This window comes from Heterodontus francisci, chromosome 13, assembly GCF_036365525.1.
Source record: "Heterodontus francisci isolate sHetFra1 chromosome 13, sHetFra1.hap1, whole genome shotgun sequence".
In the NCBI taxonomy this organism is placed as follows: domain Eukaryota; kingdom Metazoa; phylum Chordata; class Chondrichthyes; order Heterodontiformes; family Heterodontidae; genus Heterodontus; species Heterodontus francisci.
In genome coordinates this window covers 12,472,761-12,499,116 of record NC_090383.1, presented here as the reverse complement: position 1 = coordinate 12,499,116, position 26,356 = coordinate 12,472,761, and the positions used below count along the sequence as shown (strand labels likewise).

At 46.4% G+C, this 26,356-nt stretch overlaps 2 protein-coding genes across 2 annotated transcripts in view; both read left to right on the top strand.

The window, feature by feature from the left end:
- Positions 1-26,356, top strand: part of chgb (chromogranin B) — a 173,279-nt gene that overhangs the window by 8,242 nt on the left and 138,681 nt on the right. The window lies entirely within an intron of this gene.
- LOC137376231 (shieldin complex subunit 1-like) overlaps positions 20,130-26,356 on the top strand; it is a 100,285-nt gene continuing 94,058 nt past the window's right edge. The window contains exon 1 of the mRNA XM_068044374.1: positions 20,130-20,184. The gene's annotated coding sequence lies outside the window, so the exon portion shown is untranslated. The remainder of the gene's footprint in view (positions 20,185-26,356) is intronic.

Here is a 26,356-nt window from a genome sequence, read left to right as displayed (position 1 = left end):
CCTCCTGCTGATCACCACCTACCGCCCTCCCTCAGCTGATAAATTAGTACTCCTCCAAATTGAACACCACTTGGAAGAAGCACTGAGGGTGGGAAGGACACAGAATGTACTCTAGGTGGGGGACTTCAATGTCCATCACCAAGCGTGGCTCAGTAGCACCACTACTGACCTTGCTGGCCAAGTCCTGAAGGACATATTTGCCAGAATGGGCCTGCAGCAGGTGGTGAGACAACCAACAATAGGGAAAAACCTTGACCTCGTCCTCATCAATTTACCAGTTGCAGATGCATCTGTTCACGACAGTACTGGTAGGAGTGACCACTGCACAGTCCCTGTGGAGCCCAAGTCCCGTCTTCACTTTGATGATGCCCTCCATTATTTTATGTAGCACTACCACCATGTTAAAAGATTCAGATCTAGCAGCTCAAAATTGGGCATCCATGAGGTGCTGTGGGATCAGCAGTAGCAGAATTGTCTTCAAGCACAATCTGTAATCTCATGGCCCAGCATATCCTTCACCCTACCATTACCATCAAGCCAGGATATCAACCCTGGCTCAATGAGGGGAGCAGGAGAACATGCCAGGAGCAGCACCAGGCATACAAAAATGAGGTGTCAACCTGGTGAAGCTACAATCCAGGAGTACATGCATGCTAAACAGCGTAAGCAGCATGCGATAGAGCAAAGCAATCCCACAGCCAACGGATCAGATAAAGCACTGCAGTCCTGTGAGAATGGGGTGGTGGACAATTAAACAAATAATCAGAGGAGGAGGCTCCACAAACATCCCCATCTCAATAACAGGGGAGCCCACCACGTCCGTGAAAAGGACAAGGCATTTGCAACTATATTCAGCCAGAAGTGCTGAGTGGACAATCCAACTTGGCCTCCTCCTGAAGTCCCCACCATCACAGATGCCAGTCTTCAGCCAATTCAATTGACTCCATGAGATATCGAGAAACAGCTGAAGGCACTGGATACAGTAAAGGCTATGGGCGCTGACAACATCCCGGCTGTAGTACTGAAGGCATGTACTCCAGAACTAGCTGCACCCCAGCCAAGCTGTTCCAGTACAGCTACAACACTGGCATCTACCTGACTATGTGGAAAATTGCCCAGGTATGTCTTGTCCACAAAAAGCAGAATAAATCCATCTGGCCAATTACTGCCCCATCAGTCTACTCTCAATCATAAGACTTACCCTTTCCAGACTTTGCAGCGAAGGGATGGTCCTTATCACCAAATCGTTCCTTGGTCTACCCCTACTCCTCTGGCACTTTCCCCTCCTTTGAGTAGCTTACTTTGTTCCACACCTCTTGCTCTCATTTAAAATAGTCATTCTCTATCGTTCACCAAAGTACCATAAAAACTTTCTCACTGAGATATCTTCACTGCTTTCCTCTCTCAGCCTCTGTGACTTCTCATTCTCAGCAATTTCAACCTCCATCTCAATTCATCAGGCTCCCTGTCCTCTGAGTTCACTGCCCTACTATCCTCCTTTAATCTCTCCCTGCATATAAATACCCTAACCCATATTCAGTCTCTTCTTTAACCTTGCCATCTCATGTGGCCTCACTGCTCCCATCATGTCAATCATAGATAAGGACATCTCTGATCACTTCACAGAGGGCTCAAGGGTTGATTTTTTGAGGAGGGGGCAATGATGACAGATTTGAACCCAAGGAGAGAGAACCGTTAACAATGTCAGATAACATGTGAGCCAGGAAGGGCAGTTGGGTGGTCAATAGTTTAGTGCAAATCGGGTCAAGAGAACAGGAGGTGGTCTCATGGGCAAGATGAGCTCAGAGACGGCACGAAGGGAGATAGAAGGGAAACTAGAGAAAGATACAAGTTCAGGACTAGGGCAGGGGTGAGCCTTAAAAGAGGTTTGGTGGGCTAGGGTAAGGGAGGGAAGTGGCAGAGGTAGCCGATCAATGGTCCCAATCTTGGTGGCAAATCAATGAGCTTCTCGTATTTATTGGAGGTGAGGTTGAGGAGGATGGGGAGAGGTGTTTAAGAATATGCCTTGCAGTGGAGAAGTTTCCTTGAATGTGATATTGCCTCCCAAAGTTGTGCCCATTTTACCCGGAACTCCATGTTTGAATCTCTCCAATCAGGTTTCTGCCTCTCCCACAGTACTGAAATGACATCCTATGTGACTTTGACCATGGTAACCTATACCTCCTCATCCTTCTGACCTGTCTGCAATTTTTGTCGCGGTTGACCACATCATCCTCTTCCAACCTTTCTTCACCACCGTCGTCCAGCTGGGTTGGACTGCGCACACCTAGTTCCAATGTTAGCCATCCAGTCATACCCAGAGAATCACGTGCAATGGCTTGTCCTCCTGCTTCTGCACAGTTACCTCTGGAGTCCCCCAACACTGTATCCTTGGCCCTTCTTACTTCTCATCTACATGGTCCCCCATGGCAAGTTCATCCAAAAAGACAGTATCAGTTTCAACAGTGCACTGATGACACCCAGCTTTACCTCACCATTACCTCTCTAGATCCCTGCACTCTCTCCAAATTGTCAGGCTGCTTGTCTGACATCCAGCAATTGAACAAAATATTTGAATAAATATTGGAAAGACCAAAGCCATTGTCTCCAGTCCTAACCACAATCTCTGTTCCCTAGCCACCAACTCTATCCCTCCCCCTGGCAACTGTCTGAGAAGACCAGCTTGTTTGCGACCTTGGTGTCATATCTAACCCAGAGATGAGTTTCCGAGCACATATCCACGCCATCGCTAAAACACCGATCTGTAACATCGTAGAACACCACCCCTTCCTCCGTTCATCTGTTGAAACCCTCATCCATGCTTTTGTTACCTCCTGACTTGACTCCATCGCACTCCTGGCCAGCCTTCCACATTCTACCCTCCGTAAACCTGAGGTCATCCAAAACTTACCTAGTGTCCTAACTCGCATGACCCATTCACCCATTACTCCATGTTCGCTGATCTACATTGGCTCCAGATCAAGCAACACCTTGATTTTAAAATTCGCATCCTTGTTTTCATATCCCTGCACGGTCCCGCCCATCCCTATCTCTGTAATCTTGTCCAGCTCCACAACTATAGACGGCAAAAGCGTGATGCAGAAAGACAGCAACAGTGCAAGTTCAATCCTTGTACTGGTTGTAGTAGTTCATGGAGGCCTGCCTCCTCACCTTGCCCACGTTTGCAGAGCGATGACCCTCAAGCTATACAATCCCATTTGTCTCTCTCATAGGGAGAGATGCCTATAGTCCTTTGGGACAGTAGCTAGAACAACAATGATACTATACAAATGCAAATTGTTGTTGTTGCTGTTGTGTGTACTCACTCCATAGAATGATATGAAAGTGAGGAATGAGAGAAGGCCAATCAAGCCATCCACAAGCTACACATCATACCATATCACGGACTTGACTCCATTTCTTTAATTCTCAACCAAACCTTTGCATATTTCTGCATTCCCACAGATCTACCGTAGCTGATTGCTTTCCGTTATGCATTTGCTTAGCCACATTTTCATATCCAAAAAAATCGGTGTGACAAGTACCAATTTCTGCCCATTTTTTGTGTGTGTAAGAAGAAGCGAGCACTGGTTAAAAAGAGCGTACAGCTGGATTTGACTCACAGGCCATATTTTGAATACTTTAGCTTTAGAAAAAGTACCCCGACATGACCTTACCAATGATCCAAACAAGGTTATAACATGTTTCCACCTATAATCAAAATGTTCCTTTTTATTACGTATATTACCATTGGACTTTGCATGGCCCTATTGGAAGAAAGCCAAGGATTTAGACTTTATCTTTGAAGATAATGGAAGTAAACATCGAGAGAGATGTAAAACGGGAGTGTCAATTCACTAAAACCCATTTTACACTATTGTACAAACTCAATATCTACGCCAGGGAGTTCTCCTAATGTCCTGGCCAGCATTTCTCCTTTGACCAGCACCACAAAAACAGATTAACCAATCATTTATCTCACATGCTATTTCTGGGACCTTGCGATATGCTAATTGCCTGAGACTTGTTTTGCTCATAAGGTTTCTTATAGTATCTCAATGCTGGGGTGTTACAACATCATAACATGCTGCAGTGCACTATCCTATATTTAGCTGATATTGAGATGCAATTTAAAAACAGCCGTAATCTTAGGTTAATATGTTTACTCGGAACTAGGGGTTAGAGGGTAAATTCCTTCATAAACAAATGGACCTGTTGTGGTTTTGATGTTTGTGGCTGTTTTATCCCTTCTTAATGGAGAAAAGCATACTGTGCTGGCCTGAGGGATATCCTTGAAAGTGTCAAATCTCTACCTTTTCCAATGGTACCATCAGACATGCCATGCACAATTTGTTGCTTGTTTGGAGGACCCCATGGCAGCACCGGGACAGTTGCTGAATTCTGGTGCCAGCAGTGAGTGATTACTTTAGGTGCTGATCCTCATATTAGAAGAAATATGGTTGCTGTACATTATCACTTTAGTGGTGACACTCTCCTAGTTTTGCTTCGAGGAAGAGGTTTTTGAACCTTTTGTTGACCCTGCACTCAGATATTTTGTTTATTGACAGTGCACAAGTTCCGATCAGATAATTTTGTGATAAACTGAAAAAGAAAATCCTTGCCGAATGGCCCCACCAACAAAAGAAACCCAAATCAGTAGACACTGGGCGGTGGGGATTGGGGCAGGATTGGGGGTTGTTGTGGGGGGTCGGTGGTGGTTGTGGATTGGGGGTGGGATTCAGCAAAGTTTTTTTTTCTCAGGACTTTGTGTCCTTTCTGCTCAATTTCTCATAGAAAAATTAAATATTTCAATTAGAAGCCAATGCAGAGATTTTGCTAACAAATTGTTATTAATCACAGTGTTCATGCTCGTGTCATAAGTGTTGTTAAAGGAAGAATTGGAATTATTCTTTGAATGTTCCTTTGATTAACTTTTAAAAAACAAAACAAAAGCAAAGTACTGTGGATGCTGGAAATATGAAATAAAAACAAAATGCTGGACAACACTCAGGAGGTCAGGCAGCATCTGTTGAGGGAGAAATAGAGTTACAGCCCCTATATTTACAGAGAGGCAGGGTGGGGGTGTAGGGCACATGAGAGAGGCCAAAAATTGCCAAGAGACGAGCAAGCCTAGGGACATGTTATCTACCATTTTTTGTTCTGTTTCCTGTGCGACAGCCAGACAAATTGACAGCCTGGCCAGCAGTAAGTATAGAAAACCAGCAGCGGGAGGCTGCAGCCGTTGATCTTTGGGGACAGACTCTGTCAATCAGGTTGGGGACAGAGAGAGAGAGAAAGAGAGAGAGAAGCCATCAGGTCTGGGAGGATAGGAGAACGGTAAATGCAGCAGAGGGTTGGTGAGAGAGCCTGCCATTGGCAGGTGGCAGGCCGAAGGCTTCTCTGAGGGGCTGGGGAAGCAGTCCTCCTCCTCCTAGCCCACAAGGAGTGCTGGAGAAGGCACTTACCTTGGGGTGCCAGCAGCTCCCGCCTCTCGTTCACTGCTGGGTTTCCTGACTCCTGCGAAACCGGAGCAGCAACAGGAACGTTTTAACCGAATTCTCAATTGTACTTTGGGAGCCTGATGTAGATATGTTAATGAAGTGTTCTGGCTCTCCACGGCAGGACATTTGAATGCCCCGATAGCCACTGTCGTAAAAAAAGTAGCAGTTGCGTGTGCGTTGTATTTGGGACATGGTACCCATATTTAAGGTGTTAACCTCCTCCTGACCCTTTCCTTCTCATCAAAGGCAGGTTAGTATCAGAGCCAACATTTCAGATTGATGAGCTTTTATCATCTTTAACATAAGTGCAGTTTATTTCCAATTATGGAATTTCAGCCACATTTATCCTAGAATGAGACCGTTTTATTTACACAAAGGTTGTTTTAAAAGATGCTTTCTCACTGATTGAGAAGACACAATAGGCAAAAGAATCCAGGGACAGCAGATGCATCCTGTTTGATGGAAAGGCTTCATTCCAAAGTAGACAGTGCTTAGAAAAAGATGCTGACGTCAGGAAGGCACCCACATCTTTGGGAAAAGTAGGATACAATATTCTATCATTTCTGTATCTAGCAATAAAAAAAATTAAGAATTTTTATTTGCACATTTGAGGAGGGCAACAGATCCTATTTGCATCTTAATGATATCACTTGCAAGCAAAGTGCTAATTTATTTCAATGTAAAACTCCAGACCCACAGCAATGTGGTTGACTCTTACATGCCCTCTGAAATGGCCTAGCAAGTCACTCAGTTGTCTCCAACCGCTATGAAGTCAATAAAAAGGAATGAAACTAGACGGATCTCCCAGCATCGATCTAGACACTGGAAATGACAATGGCAAACCCAGCCCTGTCGACCCTGCAAAGGCCTCCTTACTAACATCTGGGGGCTTGTGCCAAAGTTGGGAGAGCTGTCCCACAGACGAGTCAAGCAACAGCCTGACATAGTCATACTCACGGAATCATACCTTACAGACAATGTCCCAGACACTGCCATCACTATCCCTGGGTATGTCCTGTCCCACCGGCAGGACAGACCCAGCACAGGTGGCGGCACAGTGGTATAAAGTAGGGAGGGAGTTGCCCTGGCAGTCCTCCGGACCCCATGAAGTCTCATAGCATCAGGTCAAACATGGACAAGGAAACCTCCTGCTGATTACCACCTACCGCCCTCCCTCAGCTGATGAGTCAGTACTCCTCCATGTTGAACACCACTTGGAGGAAGCACTGAGGGTGGCAAGGGTGCAGAATGTTCTCTGGGTGCGGGTCTTCAATGTCCATCACCAAGAGTGGCTCCGTAGCACCACTCCTGACCGGGCTGGCCGAGTCCTAAAGGACATAGCTGCTGGACTGGGTATGCGGCAGGTGGTGAGGGAACCAACAAGAGGGAAAAACATACTTGACCTCGTCCTCACCAATCTGTCTGCCGCAGATGCATCTGTCCATGTCAGTATTGGTAGGAGTGACCACCGCACAGTCCTTGTGGAGATGAAGTCCCGCCTTCACATTGAGGATACTGTCCATCGTGTTGTATGGCACTATCACCGTGCTAAACGGGATAGATTTCGAACAGATCTAGCAATTCAAAACTGGGCATCCATGAGGTGCTGTGGGCCATCAGCAGCAGCAGAATTGTACTCAACCACAATCTGTGACCTCATGGCTTGGCATGTCCCCCACTCTACCATTATCATCAAGCCAGGAGACCAGCCCTGGTTCATTGAAGAGTGCAGGAGGGCATGCCAGGAGCAGCACCCAGGCATACCTCAAAATGAGGTGTCAACCTGGTGAAGCTACAACAGAGGACTACTTGCCTGCCAAACTGCATAAGCAGCATGCGATAGACAGAGCTAAGCGATCCCATAACTGACAGATCTGGTCTAAGCTCTGCAGTCCTGCCACATCCAGCCGTGAATGGTGGTGGACAATAAAACAACTAACTGGAGGAGGTGGCTCCACAAATATCCCCATCCTCAATGATGGGGGAGGCCAGCACATCAGTGCGAAAGATAAGGCTGAAGCATTTGCAATAATCTTCAGCCAGAAGTGCCGAGTTGATGATCCATCTCTGCCTCCTCCTGAAGTCCCCAGCATCACAGATGCCAGATTTCAGCCAATTCGATTCACTCCGCATGATATCAAGAAACGACTGACGGCACTGGATACTGCAAAAGCTATGGCCCTGATAACATTCCAGCAATAGTACTGAAGATCTGTGCTCCAGAATTTGTCGCACCCCTAGCCAAGCTGTTCCAGTACAGCTACTGGCATCTACCTGGCAATGTGGAAAATTGCCCAGGTATGTCCTGTACACAAAAAGCAGGACAAGTCCAAGCCAGCCAATTACCGCCCCATCAGTCTACTCTCAATCACCAGTAAAGTGATGGAAGGTGTCATCAACAGTGCCACCAAGCAGCACTTGCTTAGCAATAACCTGCTCAGTGAAGCTCAGTTTGGGTTCCGCCAGAGCCACTCAGCTCCTGACCTCATTACAGCCTTGGTTCAAACATGGACAAAAGAGCTGAACTCAAGGGGTGAGGTGAGAGTGACTGCCCTGGACATCAAGGCGGCATTTGACCGAGTCAAGGATCCCTAGCAAACCTGAAGTCAATGGGAATCGGGGAAAACTCTCTGCTGGTTGGAGTCATACCTAATGCAAAGGAAGATGGTTGTGGTTGTTGGAGGTCAATCATCTGAGCTCCAGGACATCACTGCAGGAGTTCCTCAGGGTTGTGTCCTCGGCCCAACCATCTTCAGCTGCTTCATCAATGACCTTCCTTCAATCATAAGGTCAGAAATGGGGATGTTCGCTGATGATTGCACAATGTTCAGCACCATTCGCGACTCCTCAGATACTGAAGCAGTCCATGTAGAAATGCAGCAAGACCTGGACAATATCCAGGCTTGGGCTGATAGTGGCAAGTAACATTCGTGCCACACAAGTGCCAGGCAATGACCATTACTGAATCCCCCACTATCAACATCTTAGGGGCTACCATTGACCAGAAACTGAACTGGAATAGCCATATAAATACTGTGGCTACAAGAGCATGTCAGAGGCTAGGAATCCTGCGATGAGTATCTCATCTCCTGACTCCCCAAAGCCTGTCCACCATCTACAAGGCACAAGTCAGGAGTGTGATGGAATACTCTCCACTTGCCTGGATGGGTGCAGCTCCAACAACACTCAAGAAGCTCAAGACCATTCAGGACAAGGCACCCCATCTACAAACATTCACTCCCTCCACCACCGACGCACAGCCGCAGCAGTGTGTACCATCTACAAGATGCACTGCAGCAACGCACCACGGCTCCTTAGACAACACCTTCCAAACATGCGACCTCTGCCAACTAGAAGGATAAGGGCAGCAAATGCATGGGAACAGCATCACCTGCAAGGTCCCCTCCAAGTCACACTCCATCCTGAATTGGAACTATATTGCCATTCCTTCACTGTTGCTGGGTCAAAATCCTGGAACTCCCTTCCTAACAGCACTGTGGGTGTACCTACCTCATATGGACTTCAGCGGTTCACGAAGGCAGCTCACCACCACCACCTTCTCAAGGGGCAATTAGGGATGGGCAATAAATGCTGGCCTTGCCAGTGACGCCCACATCCCATGAATGAACAAAAATAAAAATTCACTTCATTGTATTCTATGACATTTTTCATGAAGGTTTCCCTTTTGTTGTAGAAGGGTATTGGGAAATACGCTTCTAAGGGTTCTGATTAATGGACATGCAGTTCATGCACTACATCCAAACATGCTTAAGAAATATATCACTCAACTGTTCATTGCGAAGTACTTTGTACTATCATCATCAATATCAAATGCTTGCATTAGATAGTCCCTTTAATATAGAATAACATCCCAATGTGCTTTAGAAAATGGATGCTAAACCAAAAAAGGAGATAATAGCAAGGTGACCAAAAGGAAGAGAAGAAAGATGAAGAAGCAGAAGGATTTAGGGGGGGAATTCCAGAACATGGAGCCTAAGTAACTGAAGGCACAGAAAATGATGGGGGCAATTACAAAAGAGGCCAGAGAGCAATAGAAAGTGTGAGGGTGGACTGCAGGGCTGGGGGAGTTTACAGAGATAGGGAAGGGTGAGGCCATGAAGGGATTTAAACATGAGGATCAGAATTTTAAATTTGAGCCAAATAGGGGGCTGGGGCCAATGTAAATTAGTGAAGACAGGGATGATGGGTGAACAGGACATGGTGCAGAAGATATGGGCAGCAGAGGTTTGGATAGGCTGAAGCTTACAGAAGGTAGAGGAGTCAGCCAGGAAAGTATTGGAATAGTTGAGACTGGAAGTGCCAGAGGATGGATGAAGATTTCAGCAATACATGGGCTGACGTAGGGGAGGAAGCAGGTGATGTTATGGAGGTGGCAGTGGGCAGTCTTGGTGTTGGTGAGGATATTGGGTTGGGAGGTCAGCTTGGAATTGAAAAGGATGCCGAGTTTGTGAATAGTCTGCTTCAGCCTGTTTGGCAGAGGGAAAGTATCTGAGAGGACAAAGTGAAAGGTGGACTGGGTGACAGGAAGGGGAGCAGATAGGAGTGAAGAGCCTGAGAGGCCAAGTGATCGAAAATAGAAATAGAAGTAATGGGCTAAGGTTTGGTGCGTCAGCCAAAATGTACACTAGGAAGGACATGGAATTCAGGTTAAATAAACTTGGCAGAGAATGGAGATTAGAAATTTTTGACTGAAATATAGATTTTTGTTAGGTAAGTGTATCAAGGAATATGGATCAAAAATGGGGAATTGGAGTTGTTACAGATCGGCCGTGATCTGATGTAATGGCGGAACAGGTTTGAAGTTCTGAAGGGCCCACTCCTCTTATGTTCCTCTGAGACATGCCTTGGTTCGAAACAGGGAACCTTGTTCTGGCTCCAGGTGCATTGTATTGGATAGTTCAAAACTTAGTACATTTGATACATTCGCTATCTTAATGCTACATTACATGTTACAATGTCTAACTAACCAACTGTCAGTTCAAAGGTGAAAAGCATCACTAGATTAACAACATCATGATACACTAAGCAAGGCTCACAAATTAAATTGACTTAGACCTTTCTTTTAGCTAGTTACTGTCTTTGGACTTTGTGGATAAACGCTGAGTATCCGAAGGTTTAGTGGACAAAGGCACCAGACCCCAGTCACTGCTGATACACTTAAAGTTTCCTGAGTAAATCATAACTTGCTGGTTAGTTTTTCTTAGATGAAGAGCCTGGTATTCTATTAGCTCCACAAATGATCTCATGCTGGTTTTTTTCTGAGAGAAAAGGCCTGTTTGGCACTTTCTGCACTGAGTTTCTCATGAAGTAACAGTTTTTCAGTTTCCTGAAAAATACAAATTAACAATCACAATTTCAGAGCTCTTACAGCTTTTCACCAATAACACCTTCTTCACAACAGTCCTTCAAACAAATACTACCAAATATAATTCACATTAAAAAAAAAGAGTTGTGGGTTGTGCACAAAAATATATCTAAAATACTATTTATTCCCCTTAAGTTTGCAGACTAAAGTGTGTGTGTGGGGGGGGTGCGGTGGTGGTGGTTCTCTTATCTTTTCATTCATGAATGCGTCTCTTAATTCTGCTCTTGATTTTCCATCCCGATCCAACTACTTGCCAGTGAGCAGAAGCAACATTGGATAACCTGGAACATGACATCAACATGTACACATAAAACAAGTCCTTTCAGCCCAATTCAAAATTCTTGGCCACCTGGGAGTTGTTGCCTCACATCTCTCGCACACCAGTGAACAGTGACCAAGACGGCCATATTCAGGAGCCTGTGAAATGTGAACTGGGGTGAAGGGTCAGGCTTTTTTATGTGCATACTGCTACTATCTCCCACATTACATTGAACAGGTTTAAGTCTCATCAGAATAGACTCCCTGCATCCAGTCATTTCTGTTAGATCTCATTCAAACTCAATACAATAACCTCGGGGCAGGGAGAATGGCTGGTAAAAATCAGCATGGATTCAAACTTTCCACTCTCCTCTAAGCTTACCATATAAGCTATTGAAGCTCATTCCATTTGTGCATGCCTTAGTAAGCTATGTGGTTTCTGAGCTTGGTAGGACAGATTACTGGTCTTTAGGTAAGACCATCTACTTCCATTTCCATAATATTGCTTGTCTCTGCCTCTGCTTCAGCTCATCTACTGTTGAATCTCTCATCCATGCCTTTGTTACCATTAGACGTGACTATTCCAATGCCTTTCTGGCTGGCCTCTCACTTTGAACCCTTTGTAAATTTGAGCTCATCTAAAACTCTGCTGCCCGTATCTCAAATCACACAAAGTCCCATTTACCCATCATCACTCTGCTTGTTGGCAATGCCTCGAATTTAAAGCTAACATCCTGTTTGTCAAGTCCCTCCATGAGCTCACCCCTCCTTATCTCTGTAACCTCCTTCAGCCCTGCAACCCACAGATCTCCACTCTCCTCCAGTTCTGGCCCCTTGCACGTCCTGATTTTCTTTAACTGCACCATTAGCAGTCATGCCTTCGGCTGCCTAGGTCCTAAGATCTGGAATTTCCTCCCTAAGCATCTGTGCCTCTATGCCTCTCTCTTCTCCTTTAAGACGCTTCTCAAAACCTACCTCTTTGACCAAGCTTTAGGTCCTAATATTTCCTTATGTGGTTTGATATCAAATTTTGTTTGATAACCACTCATGTGAAGCAACTTGAGACATATTACTACATTTACTACTGTTGTTAGATGATAAGAGAAGGAAGGAACCATACAAAAGATTCAACTGGATTCTTTTTAGAACTTAGATAGCCAGGCAGTGAAGAATGGAACACTGGACCCTAGTCTTTTGCAGTTGTACGCTTTTACGTACAGAGACACACATTGCATATCATGCACCTCCAACCACCAACAACCCCTCTTTCAGTCTGCACCTATATATATATATATATATATATATAATGCACACCCCTTGAGTACAATTAACACCTAAATGATATACAATTAACAACTCTGACTGCACCAAAGTCTTAAGTTGTTGTTGGTAGGAAAAAATCAAAGAGTAGCAGCAAAAGGAATTTCAACTTTGGCAGCCTAGGGAGGAAGATATGTGCTTGAGAAACATTACAACAGCAGCAACTTGTATTTATATAGTGCCTTTAACATAATAAAACATCCCAAGGCGCTTCACAGGAGCATTATAAAACAAAGAATGATTGAGCCACAAAAGGAGATATTAGGTGAGATGACCAAAAGCTTGGTCAAAGAGATAGGTTTTAAGGAATGTCCTAAAGGAGGAAAGCGAGGTGGAGAGGTGTAGGGAGGGTATTACAGAGCTTGGGACCGAAGCAACTGAAGGCACGGCCACCAAAATCAGGGATGGGACAAGAGGCCTGAATTAGAGGAGTGCAGATATCTGGGAGGGTTGTGGAGCAGCTTACAGAGATAGGGAGGGGCATGGCCATGAGGGATTTGAAAACAAGAATGAGAATTTTTAAAATCAAGACATTGCTTGACCGGGAACCAGTGTAGGTCAGCGAGCACAGGGATGATAGGGGAATGGACTTGGTGCGAGTTAAGACACGGGCAGCAGAGCTTTGGATGACCACAGGTTTACGTAGAGAATGTGGGAGACCAGCCAGGAGTGTGTTGGAGTAGTCAAGTCTAGAGGTAACAGGTATAAATGAAGGTTTCACAAGGCACAAGTCAGGAGTGTGATGGAATACTCTCCATTTGCCTGGTTGGGTGCAGCTCCAACAACACTCAAGAAGATTGACACCATCCAGGACAAAGCAGCCCGCTTGATGGGCACCCCATCTACAAACATGCACTCCCTCCACCACCGATGCACAGTGCCAGTCGTGTGTACCAGCTACAAGATGCACTGCAGCAATGCACCAAGGCTCCTTTAGACAGCACCTTCCAAACCCACGACCTCGACCACCTAGTAGGACAAGGACAGCAGTTGCATGGGAACACCACCACCTGCAAGTTCCCCTACAAGCCACACACCATCCTGACTTGGAACTATATCGCCATTCCTTCACTGTCACTTGGTCAAAATCCTGGAACTCCCTTCCTAACAGCACTGTGGGTGTACCTACACAGGATTGACTGCAGCAGTTCAAGAAGGTGGCTCACCACCACCTTCTCAAGGGCAATTAGGAATGGGCAATAAATGTTGGCATAGCCAGTGATGCCCACATCCCATGAATGAATGAAAAAAAGCAGCAGATGAGCTGAGATAGGAGTGAAGTCAGGCAATGTTACGGAGGTGGTCTTAGTGATGGCACGAATATGAGGTTGGAATTTCACCTTGGGGTCAAATTTGACACCCAGGTTGCGAACAGACGGGCTTAATCTCAGATTGTTGTCAGGGAGAGAGATGGAGTAGTTAGCTCGGGAACGGAGTTTGGAACTCTCCCCATCCCCTCCAACAATAAGTGCGAGCAGCTCATGGACTTCTTCGTCACTAAGATCAAGACCATTCGATCAGTTGCCCTGGTGTGTCCCTTCTACTAGCCCACCTGGCCAAACTTCCTATAATGCTCCCTGCCCTAGCCCAGAACTCGCATCTTTCTCGAGTTTATCTTTTATCTTCCCATATGCGCTCTCTAATCTCATCTTCTCCATGAGACCCATCTCCTGCTCCATCGATCCTATTCCCACTAAACTGCTGATCACCATCTTTCCCTGCCTGTTCCCATGTTAACCGATATTGTAAATGGTTCTCTCTGTTCAGGCATTGTCACCCTCGCCTTTAAATCTGCTGTCATCACCACCTCCTCAAAAAAAAAAGTCCTTGACCCCACCACCTTTGCAAACTAACGTCCCATCCCCAACCTTCCTTTCCTCTCTGAAGTCCTTTGAACGGGTTGTCACCTTCCAAATCCATTCTCCATCTTTCCTGGAACTCCATATTTGAATCCATCCAATCAGGTTTCTGCCCCTGCCACAGTACTGAAACAGCTCATCAATACACAAATGACATCCTATGTGACTGTGACAAAGGGAAACTATCCCTCCTTGTCCTTCTCGACCTGTCTGCAATCTTTGACATGCTTGGCCACACCATCCTCCTCCAATGCCTTTCCACTGTTGTCCAGCTGGGTGGGACTGTTCTCACCTGGTTCCATTCTTATCTATCTAATCATAGCCAGAGAATCATTTTTTCAATGGCTTCTCTTCCTGCTCCTAGACCATTATCTCCAGTGTCTCCCAAGGATCTATCCTTAACCCCCTCCTTTTTCTCATCTACATGCTGTCCCTTGGCGAAATCATCCAGAAGCACAGTGTTAATTTTCACATGTATGCTAATGACACTCAGCTTTACCTCACCACAATTACTCTCGACTCCGCCACTATTGCTAAGTTATTAGACCGCTTATCCGACATCTAGTACTGGATGAGCAGAAATTTCCCCCAATTAAATATCGGGAAGACTGAGCCATTGTTTTTGGCCCCTGCTGCAAACACTACCCACGATATCAAATGTTTTATTAAGTGTAATTTTGAGTGAGCAATGCAACTTATGGAATTTGTCTTTCTCAGAGATTCTGATGTCTCTCTACACAATATGGGAGTTGCAAAAAGAATTTTAGTGGCGAGCATATGTCCTCTTGATTGTCAAAAATGCCGCAGTGGAGGGTGAAATCACTCTGAGATCATAAATACAGTCACCAGTTTGGGACAAGGTAAAATAATTTTCAAAGTACATTTAACAGAAAGAAGACATTACAGTAACAACATACCAAAGAAAATAGGAACCATTCCTCAGAAATATGTAAAATGTCCATGCAATACAGCAAATAATAAGGAGGTGCAAACAGTTCAAAGGCAGCAGTCAGACATTTTTGCTGGATTTCAAAAGCCCCAACATCATCCAGGTAAAGTTAGCATTGCTGTACTAACCCAAAGTCCAGTGTTTTGTCTTACCTTATTGTGAAATCTGGGCTTATTTGCTGGTAAGCAACTAAGGGATAAATTTTAGTAAGATTATTGAGCAAAATGGAGCAAAAAGCTCCAAACTTCTTGCTTATTGCGAAATTGTTGAGATACATGTGTGAAAATTATTACTTATAGTGATTTTTTTTCATGACCTTTCTACCTCTCAGTGTAGATCTTTTGGGACTCATCCAAGTAGTCACATGAATTAGTGAAAAATCTGTAGTATATTTCACTCTGAAAAGTAAACTTTGCTTTGGGTACTCAAATTGGGTTTGCGATATGCTCTACTTATCTTTACCCAGAACTTTGACTCCTAATATTTTCCTGATGTTGATAGAAAAAATACATTGTTCACAGATTTAAAGCAATTGTTGCAATTTTGGATATTTTCAGTGAGACAGCAGTAACAACCCCTTAAAATGAAAGATTTGTTATCAACTTTAGGACATAGTAAAGGAAAAATTTAGTCTTGAAAATACACACTCAGTAAAGTAGAATATGGGCTGACAAGTAGCAGGTACATTTGTGCCATATAAATGCCAAGTAATGACCATCTCTATTAAGCAAAGCACCAACCATTTCCCCCTGACCTTCAATGGCTAATCACCAAATCCCATGCCATCATCATCTTAGGCAGTCCCTCTGGATCGAGGATGAAGTGCTTTCACTCCAGTTCAGTGCGTTCTAAGATGGCTAACGAGTCCGATGTGCGATCCGAAGATTCTACCACATGTGGGTCAGGTGGTGCTTGAAGATCGGGTAGATGAGTTGCTTGAGGGGCTGTGAGCTCATTCCACTGTCTGGACATGGCCTTCGTGTGTCCCGCTGAAGACGTTTCAGGTGCTTGGTGTCTTCCCGAATGCTGCTTTTCCATTTGGAGAGTTGCAAGCCAAGGATTCCCATGAATCAGTGGGTATGTTGGATCCCTAAAGCGTTTTCTCTGCATTGGAGTCTCTTGCCATGACAAAGTTTGGAGTAGAGCAGTTGTTTCAGGAGCCTGGCATCTGGCATGTGAATGATGTGACTGCCCAGCAAAGCTAGAAATGTTGGCTTGGGAGAGGATGCTGACATTAGACTGCTTATCCTGCCAATGAACTTGAAGGATTTTGCAGAGACAGTGTTGGTGGTATTTCTCTATTGCCTTGAGGTGCCTGCTGTAGATTGTCCAAATCTTTGAAGCATCTAGGAGCGCAGGAATTGCTGCTGCCCTGTAAACCATGACCTTAGTCCTGGTTCTCAAATACTCTTTTCCTCAGTCAGCTGAAGGCTAAACTGGCACATTGGAGGCAGTGGTGGAGTTCATCATCTAAGTCTGCCTTCGTTGAGAGGAGACTTCTGAGATATGGAAAGTGGTCCATGTTTTCCAGGGTCTCGCCATGGATCTTTATCGGGGTGGGGGGGGAGGGGGGGAGGGTGATGTGCTGTGGGAGCGGGTTAGAAGAGAACTTTAGTTTTACAGGTGTTTAAAGTAAGGCCCATCCTCTCATATGCTTCATCGAAGGAGTCAACGACGACTTGGAGCTCAGTCTCCAAGTGCGCACATACACAAACGTTGTCTGCATACTGAAGCTCAATGATTGAGGTTGCAGTGACCTTAGTCTTGGAATGGAGGTTATGAAGGTTGAATAATTTGCCATCCATCCTGTGGGTTACCTTCACTCTGGGGAGCTTGCTGGAGGTGAGGTGCAGAATTGTGGCGAGGAAGATGGAGCAGAGGGTGTGATGACCAAGCCTTGTTTGACCCCAGTCGTCACTGAGATAGGGTCTCCGGTGGTCCCGTTAGTAAGGATCACAGCTTGCATATCATCATGCAGTACTTGAAGGATGATGACAAATTTCTGAAGGCAGCCAAATTTGAGGAGGATTCTCCAGCAACCCCTCACAATTGAAGGAGTCAAAGACTTTTGTGAGGTCAAAAAAGGCCATGTACAGCAGTTGATGCTGCTCCCTGCATTTTTCCTGGATTTGCCACGCAGTGGAGATCATATCTGTAGTGCCTCTAATGGGTGAAATCCACATTGTGACGGCTGAGGAGGATCCTTGCAATGATCTTTCCTGTGGCAGACAGCAGGGAGACTCTCCTGTAATTACTCCAATTGGACTTATCTCCTTTCTTGAAGATGTTCACAATTACAGTGTCCTTGAGATCCCCTGGCACATGCTGAACCTCCCAGATCAGGGATATGAGGTGGTGCAATCACGCCAGGAGTGTATCTCTGCTGTGTTTTAGGATTTTGGCAGGGATTCTGTCTGCTCCAGAGGCCTTGTTGCTTTTCAGCCGGTGAATGGCTTTTTCAACTTCATTCTGGACCGGGGTAGTGCGGAGACTAAGCCAGGAAGTGTACTGAGGGATGGCGTTGAGGATACTTGGGTCAAAGAGGCTGGAATTTTACCAGCATGCCGTGTGTCCCGCTGCCAGGACCAAATGCGGGTCCCGAGCCCAAGTGCGAGCGAATAGCTAGACCGCGGAGGGGTTTTTACCGGCAGCAGCCGGTAAAATTTTAAGAGGGTGCCGACCGGACCGCCATCCAATTAAGGCCTGTCTCTCCGAGCTTCTGGCCCAATCAGGGCTGGCAGATCAGCAGCCTGGGCAGCTCCATGGATAGAAGTGGTCGCTGCTGAGGCTGCAGGGGGAAGTGCCTTCGAAGGCCAGGTAAGAAATTTTCTTGTATTCCGCCGCTAGGCGGGCGAGCTCTGGTAATTAGAGGGACGAACCCTCCAGTGGCAGCATCAGAGCTGCAAGAGGGGCCATTGCTGCCAAAGGGCACCTCTGTTGCTCATGGGGCCTCCAGGAAGGAAGGTCCCCCACCCGGGAGGCTGCCTCGATGTACCTGGCGGCCTCCCCACGCAGCGGGAAAATGCCGGCGGGGCATAAAAGACCATTAATAGGCCAGTTAATTGGATTAATTAGCCGCCCACCTCCAGTCAGTGGGTGGCTGAGCCACTGCCATTCCCGCCTCTTGAAATATCCCGTAGCAGCGGAAACACATAGGTCTTCCTTTCCGATTCTGCCTTCCTGCCATCCAGCCAGTCTCCAGAGGGCTGGTAAAATCCTGGCCAGAGTCTCAGATGAGCAGCTCTTTGAAATGTTCCCTCCAGCGGGACATAAAGAGCAAATGGGGGATGGAAAGAGCACGGGAGATCCAACAGCTTGCAGACAACCAGAACATATGTGGGTTCTTTTGTGCTGTGAAGACCGTCTATGGTCCAAATACTCAAGGGCCTATCCTGCTGAGAGCTAAGAACAGAGGAGAATTTATCAAGGACTCACCAACAATGTCTTAAGGGACACCATTGACTCAAGGTTAGATTGCACCAGCCATGTTAGTAGCATGGCTACAGGAGCCAAGTAGAAGTTGGCTGCTCTGCAATGAGTAGCTCATCTCTAGACCCCTCAGAGCCTCTCCAATACCTACAAGACTCAAGTCAGAAAGAAAGAAAGCAAGAACTTGCATTTATATCGCGCCCTGCACAACTTCAGGACATCCCAAAGTGCTTTACATCGGGGATTACTGCCAATCTCAATAACCAAAAGCTCCAATGCCTAGAAATTGTCTGGGGTTACTTTTGATCTCCTATTGCAACTACAGAGAAAATTCAGAGAAACAGTCGATTTTCCAGCAACATCACAGCAGGCAAGTAAACCCTTCATTGTAACAGAAATATGGTATTCATAACTCTGCAGTTGAAACTACCAGATTAAGGGCTGAATTAATGGTGTCATTCCTGTCCGTCACATGGGTGCCTGTCCCATCACAATTGTTGGGTGGGAGCCCATTTTGCATAGGGGAGGCGCGGGTCCCCCCCCCAATCACGTGACATGGGGAAAGGAGGCAAGTCATTGATTATGGCATCAGATGACTCCGGAGCCAGTGCTGGCGCCATATTTAAGGGCCTGCGTTCACTCCTGTCCTGGATACATTGTCAGATTGATGCAACTACAACTTTGTCCGACTGGGTCCTGTATCTCACCCAATCTCCGAGGAGGGCAGAAGATGATGTCCGAGCAAAGACACAGGATGGCCCCACAGCTCAGTGATGCATCCCTGCAGATTCTCCTCCAGGCTGCCAGGGAAAGGCGGGAGGTTTTCTTCCCCCACAATGGCAAGAAGACGTCCTTCCACCTGACCAAGCTTACCTGGGTGGAGATTGCAGAGGAGGTTAGCAGCTGTGGGGACACCCAGTGCATCTGGGTCCAGTGCAGGAAGAGGGGCAATGACCTTCTGTGTCTGCCAAGATGAGTGCTCCATACCAGTCACCTTCTAGAGGCTTGCACGTCACTACGCGGGAGGTTGCGCAACATGAGGATGGTAGCAGTCCTGTGGCGTTGGCTGAGTGGCTAGGTTCTATCTCTTCCTGACAGGTGCTGGGCTGTTTCTTGGCCACAGGCCACCTTCATTCATAGCTCACTTCCCTTAACTCCCATGACAGCGAGTGTCGGCATGAGAGACATCAGATTCCCCAGTAGGGGACGAGGGGCTGAAAACAGCTGAACTGTCATGTTGATATCTGTGCCATTGTCTTCCATCTCCATCCTTCCTCTTGCAGGATAAGAGGGCCCATAATAGGAGGGAGATGTCCCAGTCAGGCGGAAGATTCCCAGATGTACGTCCATTTACCTCTACCTAGGAAGAGGCTTTGGAGCTGGTGGGCACCCAGGGCGGCCACTCAATATCTGAGGGGGATAATGGAGTCCCTCCGCAAGACAGCGAGGATTATCTCCCGTTGGAGACGCACATAACACTTGGTAGGCATCAGGAGAGCTGCACAGTCTAGCCCACGAATGTCTGTGTTTTGTCCAACAGGTAGCCATTTGCAGGGATCTGCAGCCACTGGGAGACGGCTGTCCACCTCATGAGGGGAGGTGCTAGTGTAGTGGTACTATCGCTGAACTAGTAATCCAGAGGCCCAGGCTAATGCCATGGGAACACAGGTTCAAATTTCACCACAGCAACTGGAGGAATTTAAATGCAATTAATTAATAAATAAAAATCTGAAATTAAAAGCTCGTCTCAGTAATGGTGCCATGAAACTATCATCGGTTTTCGTAAAAACTTATCTGGTTCACTAATGTCCTTTAGAGAGGAAATCTGCTGTCCTTACCTGGTCTGGCCTACATGTGACTCCAGACCCACAGCAATGTAGTTGAATCTTAACTGCCCTCTTAAATGGCCTAGCAAGCTACTCAGTTGTCAAGGACAATTAGGGATGGGCAACAAATGCTGGCCTTGCCTGCGATGCCCACATCCCATGAAAGAACAAAAAAAAAAGGATGCACTGTCCCAATACACTCTTGCACCCTCCACCAGCGCAGATACTTTCACCTTTTGGGTAACTGCTTGGCTTTAGAATCAGGGTCACAAGCTGGCGAGGGCACCACACGTGCGCGAGCAGCTGCGGAGGTTGAGACAGCCAAGTCCTCAGACAGTCGGAAGAGTGTGGCTAGCCAGGCCCATGCTGAGCCCCAGGATGATGACGAGCCTCTGGTGTTGACAGCACAGGGTATGCTGGAGTTACAGAGAGGGATAGGGCAAAATCTGGTGGAGATGCCAGAGGTCTTGCGCAACCATGAGAGGACAATGGAGGAGTCCATCCATGTCTTGACTGCTACCATGTCTAAGGCCTGTGAGCACATGGCTTCCTCCATCGAGAGACTGCCAACCCTCATGGAGAGGCAGATCCATGCTGACCTGCACGCCGTTGCCTTGGCCAGGAGCTTGACACAGCAGTAGCAAGGCGAGAGAAGGAACAACATCTCAGATGATTCTGCAGCTCCTGGTCCTTCTCTGGTGAGCAGGGAGGCTCACGAGAGAAGGAGAGGCTGACAGCCACATCTGGGGGTTCCCCTCAGGGCATTCTGAGTGTGGTAATTGGCTCCTCAGCTCAGCTCCAGCAGCGACGATGACTGAGGAGAGTCATGCACCAGTCCAGGACACACCCATGCAGCTGAGGCCTTACAGGCCTCAGGCAACCAGAGGGCTCCTGCCAAAGACAACACAGGCCAAGGGACAGTCTGATCAGCAGCCTACCTCCAGCCCAGCAGCTGCTGCCGGGATCACACCGCATAGGAGCACCTGCTAATGGATTGAAAAGAGCACATAGCAACACTTTGGGTTTCACGGGTGTCGAATCAACGTTTGGTGTTAAATAATTAAAAGATCCTCAAACCGTTAGGCTTCATTGTCTGAAAGCCATATGCCATCATGATTTAACTGTGAGATGTAAACCTCACCCTTTTCCCTCTGGCTATGCCAATGTGACCACAGTCCTCATTAACATGTCAACGTGTTAAGAGCCCCCGTTAATATTTGCTCTCCCGTGGGCACTAGCACACATTGCATCTGCCTGCAAGACAAGGACCAGAAATGGAAAGGACACGACAGAGTTCAGGCATTAAGGTGAGCCTTTATTTCATTCTCTGTGAATGGACACCAGGATGGCTGTGAACGAATCGTTGTGAGGTTGTCTCTTGCCTCCTTCACACGTTGCTGTACCTGTCTGGGTACCTGAGGATGTGCCAATTCTGTCGGAGTCACTCATGGACCTCAGAGCCCAACCTTGATGATGGCCCACCCTCTGTTCCAGCAGTGTGATCACTGACAAAATCTAGAACCATAGAAAAATTTCAGCACAGAAGGAGGCCATTCAGCCTGTTGTATCCGTGCCGGCTGAAATACTAGCTGCCCAATCTGATTCCACCTTCCGGCACCTGGTCCATAGCCTTGCAGGTTACAGCACTTCAGGTGCATCGCCAGGGACGTTTTAAAAGAAACGTGCCTCCACCACAATTCCTGGCAGTGAATTCCAGACACCCACCACCCTCTGGGGGAAAAAGTTTTTCCTCGTCCCCTCTAATCCTTCTGCCAAACACCTTAAATCTGTGCCCCCTCGTAATTGACCTAGGGGAAACAGGTCCTTCCTGTCTACTCTATATAGGCCCCTCATAATTTTGTACACTTCAATTAAGTCACCCGTCAGCCTCCTGTGTTCTAAGGAAAACAACCCTAGCCTATCCAATCTCATATTGCAACTTTCAAGTCCTGGCAACATTCTTGTAAATCTACTCTGCACTTTCTCCAGAGCAACTATGTCCTTCCTGTAATGTGGCGACCAGAACTGTACGCAATACTCCTACTGTGGCCGAACTAGCCTTTGATACAGTTCCAGCATTACATTCCTGCTTTTGTATTCTATACCTCGGCCAATAAAGGAAAGCATTCCATCTGCCTTCTTCCCCACCTTATCTACCTGTCCTGCCACCTTCAGGGACCTGTGGACATGCACTCCAAGGTCTCTTACTTCTTCTACCCTTTCAATATGCCGTCCCCAAGTGCAGTACCTCACACTTCTCCGGATTGAATTCCATTTGCCACTTTTCCATCCACTCAACCGAACCATTGATATCATTCTGGAGTCTACAGCTTAGAGGCCTACTCGGGTTGGGAAAAAAGAACCCGACCGAACCACAGCGGACCCGAGCCCGACCCGAACCTGTCCCAACTTGGCCCGACCCGACCATCCCTTCACTTACCTTCCAACTGGGAAGCTTCACGATGCTGCAGTGCATGCGCGATGATGTCATAGTGATGTCACTCGCTCATGGCGCAGACTCAGTTTCGTCCCGGACTCCCAGCTCAGGTAAGTCTTTTCATTTCAATACTTACCAGCAGAGCACTTACCGTGTGTGTCCAGCCCAACTTGACTTGGACTTGGCCCGCCCTGACCCGACCCGAGCCCGAAAGCCATACCCTGAAGATGGGCCTGACCCGACCCTAACCCGACAAATGTCGTCGGGTTCGGGTCGGATAGCAGGCCTCTACTACAGCTATCCTCTTCCCTATCAACGACACAACCAATTTTTGTGTCATCAGCAAATTTCCCAATCACGCTTCCCATTTTTAAGTCCAAATCATTAATATATACCACAACCATCAAGGGACCCAACACTGAGCCCTGTGGAACGCTACTGGAAACAGCTTTCCATTCACAAAAACATCCGTCGACTACTGCCCTTTGTTTCCTGTCTCTGAGCCAATTTTGCATCCAACCTGCGACACTCCTCTGTATCCCATGGGCTTTCATTTTACTGACCAGTCTGCCATACGGGACCTTGTCAAATGTCTTACTAAGATCCATGCATACCACATCCACTGCACTACCCTCATCACTCCTCCTTGTTACTTCCTCAAAGAATTCAATTATGTTAGTAAGACATGACCTTCCCTGATCAGTCTGTGCCTTTCTAAGTGGCAGTTTATCCTGTCCCTCAGAAATGATTCTAATAATTTACCCACCACCGAAGTCAGACTGACCGGCCAATAATTATTTGGCCTATCCCTCGCACCCTTTTTAAACAATGGTATAACGTTCGCAGACCTCCAATCCTTTGGCACCTCACCCCTATCCAATAGCAGTGCATCTGCTATTTCCTCCCTGGCTTCTTTTAACAACCAGGATGCAATCCATCCGGCCCTGGTGATTTATCCACTATCAAGGATGTCAGACCCTCTAGTACTTCCTCTCTCATTATGCTAATCACATCTAATATTTCATACTGCTCTTTTACTACAATGAACTGGCATCGTGACACCGGATTTCTGGGCAGATGCTGTATTGTGATTCTCTCTGCCACCACGCCACGTTCCCACCCTCGGTGGCTGCACAAAATCCAGCCCTAAATGTTTCCATTATTTGTCATCCTATCTGGAGTAAAAGAAAAGCTTTAGTATTTTTGAGATGTACTTACTTGTCAAGGGTGTGTCTACGTCCTCTTTTTCACGTGACACTGTCTGCATATGCAACAAAAGCATATAATTGTCCGAACAAATGCATAGTCATCTATTCAATAGAAACTATTATGCAAAGCAGGATCCTGAAACTAACAAGGTTTTTTTTAATGCTGAGTGAAGGGTGTGACCCATGACTCATAGCCATAGTTCCATTGCAAAACATCAACATATGGACGGATGCTTCAGAAAAGCAGAAGTCTCAATCAGAAACAGCTGTCTGTTTTACGTGCCGACTAGCTGAATGTTATGAGATATGAAGGGCTTAGGTGTACAGGCAACCAGAGCAATGGTGAGCTTTGATAATTACTTAAAAATGAGGACATAATCCCTGTGACATTATGCCTTTACTATTAATCTGCTCAAATTTCTCTTGAAATGCCGTTCTTCACTGCCGGCAAGAATCTACATTTTAGAGGTCCAGGAACAATTTCCTTGTGCAGTATTTCCCCCTCTGAGGAGGCATGTGGCTGGCTGAGATCAGTGAATCTTTGACACAAACCTCTGGCTTTTACAAGTATTGTATTATGAATTGAGTGGGGAATGTACCTACCCAGATTTGTAATGAACAATTTTAAAAAAGCAGCAAGCCATTGAGTCACTCTGCTCTCTTCAGCAGCTGAGAAAACAACATTTTATAGTAGTAGCTATTCCAGGTAACATGTTGTCACCTCCCAGATTCATGCCCATCTTTCCCAGAACTCCATGCTTGAATCCATCCAATCAGGTTTCCAGCCCTGCCACAGTCCTGAAACGGCTCTGATCAAAATTAATCCCTCCTCGTGCCTTCTCGATATTTCTGCAGCCTTTGACATGATTGGCCACATCATTCTCCTCCAATGCCTCTCTGTCGTCCAGCTGGGTGGGATTGCACTCACCTGCTTCCACTCTTATCTATACAGTCTTAGTCAGTATCACCTGCAATGGCTTCTCTTCCTGCTCCTGGACTATTACTTCTGGAGGCCCCCTCCTGTTTCTCCTCTATATACCTGGTGACATCATCTGAAAACACAATGTCAGTGTCTCTAAATTGCCAGACTGCTTGTCGGATATGCAGTACTGGATTAAATTTTCTCAAGCTAAATGTTGGGAATGCCGGAGCCATGTTCCCAGTCACAAACTTTGTTCCCGAGCCACCGACTCCATTCCTCTCCTTGACAACTGTCTAAAGCTGAACCAGGCTGTTCGCACACTTGATGTCACATTTGACCCAGAGATGAACATATACCACGTATCCTTGCTGTAACTAAGACTGTCAGCTTCTACTTCTGTAATGTTGCCTGACTCCGCCCCTGCCTTAACTCACCTGCTGCTGCAACCATGCCTTTTTTATCTCTAGACTTGACTATTCCAATGCACTCCTGGTTGAACTTCCATCTTCCACCCTCCATAAACTTAAGCTCATCCAAAACTCTACTGTCCTGATCCTAACTCACACCCATCACCCCTGTATTTGCTGACCTACATTAATTCTTGGTTGAACAATGTCTCAATTTTAAAATTCTTATTCCTTTTCTCAAATCCCACCATGACCTCACCCCTCCCTATCTCTGGAACCTCCTCCAGCCATACAACCTGCCAAGATATATGCGCTCCTTCAATTCTGGCTTCTTTTGCACCCCAATTTTAATTGTTCCACCATTTGCAACCATGCTTTCAGCTACCAAAGACCTAACCTCTCGAATTCCCCCCCACTAAACCTCTCCACCTCTCTTTCCTCCTAAGTGCTCTTCAAAACCTAGCTATTTCACTAAACTTTGGTTATCTGTCCGAATACCTACTTATGTGGTTTGGTGTCAAGTTTTGATTGATAACATTCCTGTGAAGTGCCATGGGACAATTTACTATGTAAAAGGCACTAAATAAATGCGAATTGTTGTTTTAGAACCAGTTCACAGTGACACCTCATCCAACATCCAATCCTTTCGCAGAGACGTTCTTTCCTCCTCCAATCATGCGATTCTTCTTCCTTCTCAATGCACTCTTCCATTAGTCCACCGCAATTCAAACTGGTATCTTTTCTTCCACTACCCCCATTCAAGCTGGCACTATTCCTTCCTTCCCTCATTATAAATTCCTATGTCTACACTTATAATAGCAATTATCTATGTAAACTTGTCATACTGCACGTAT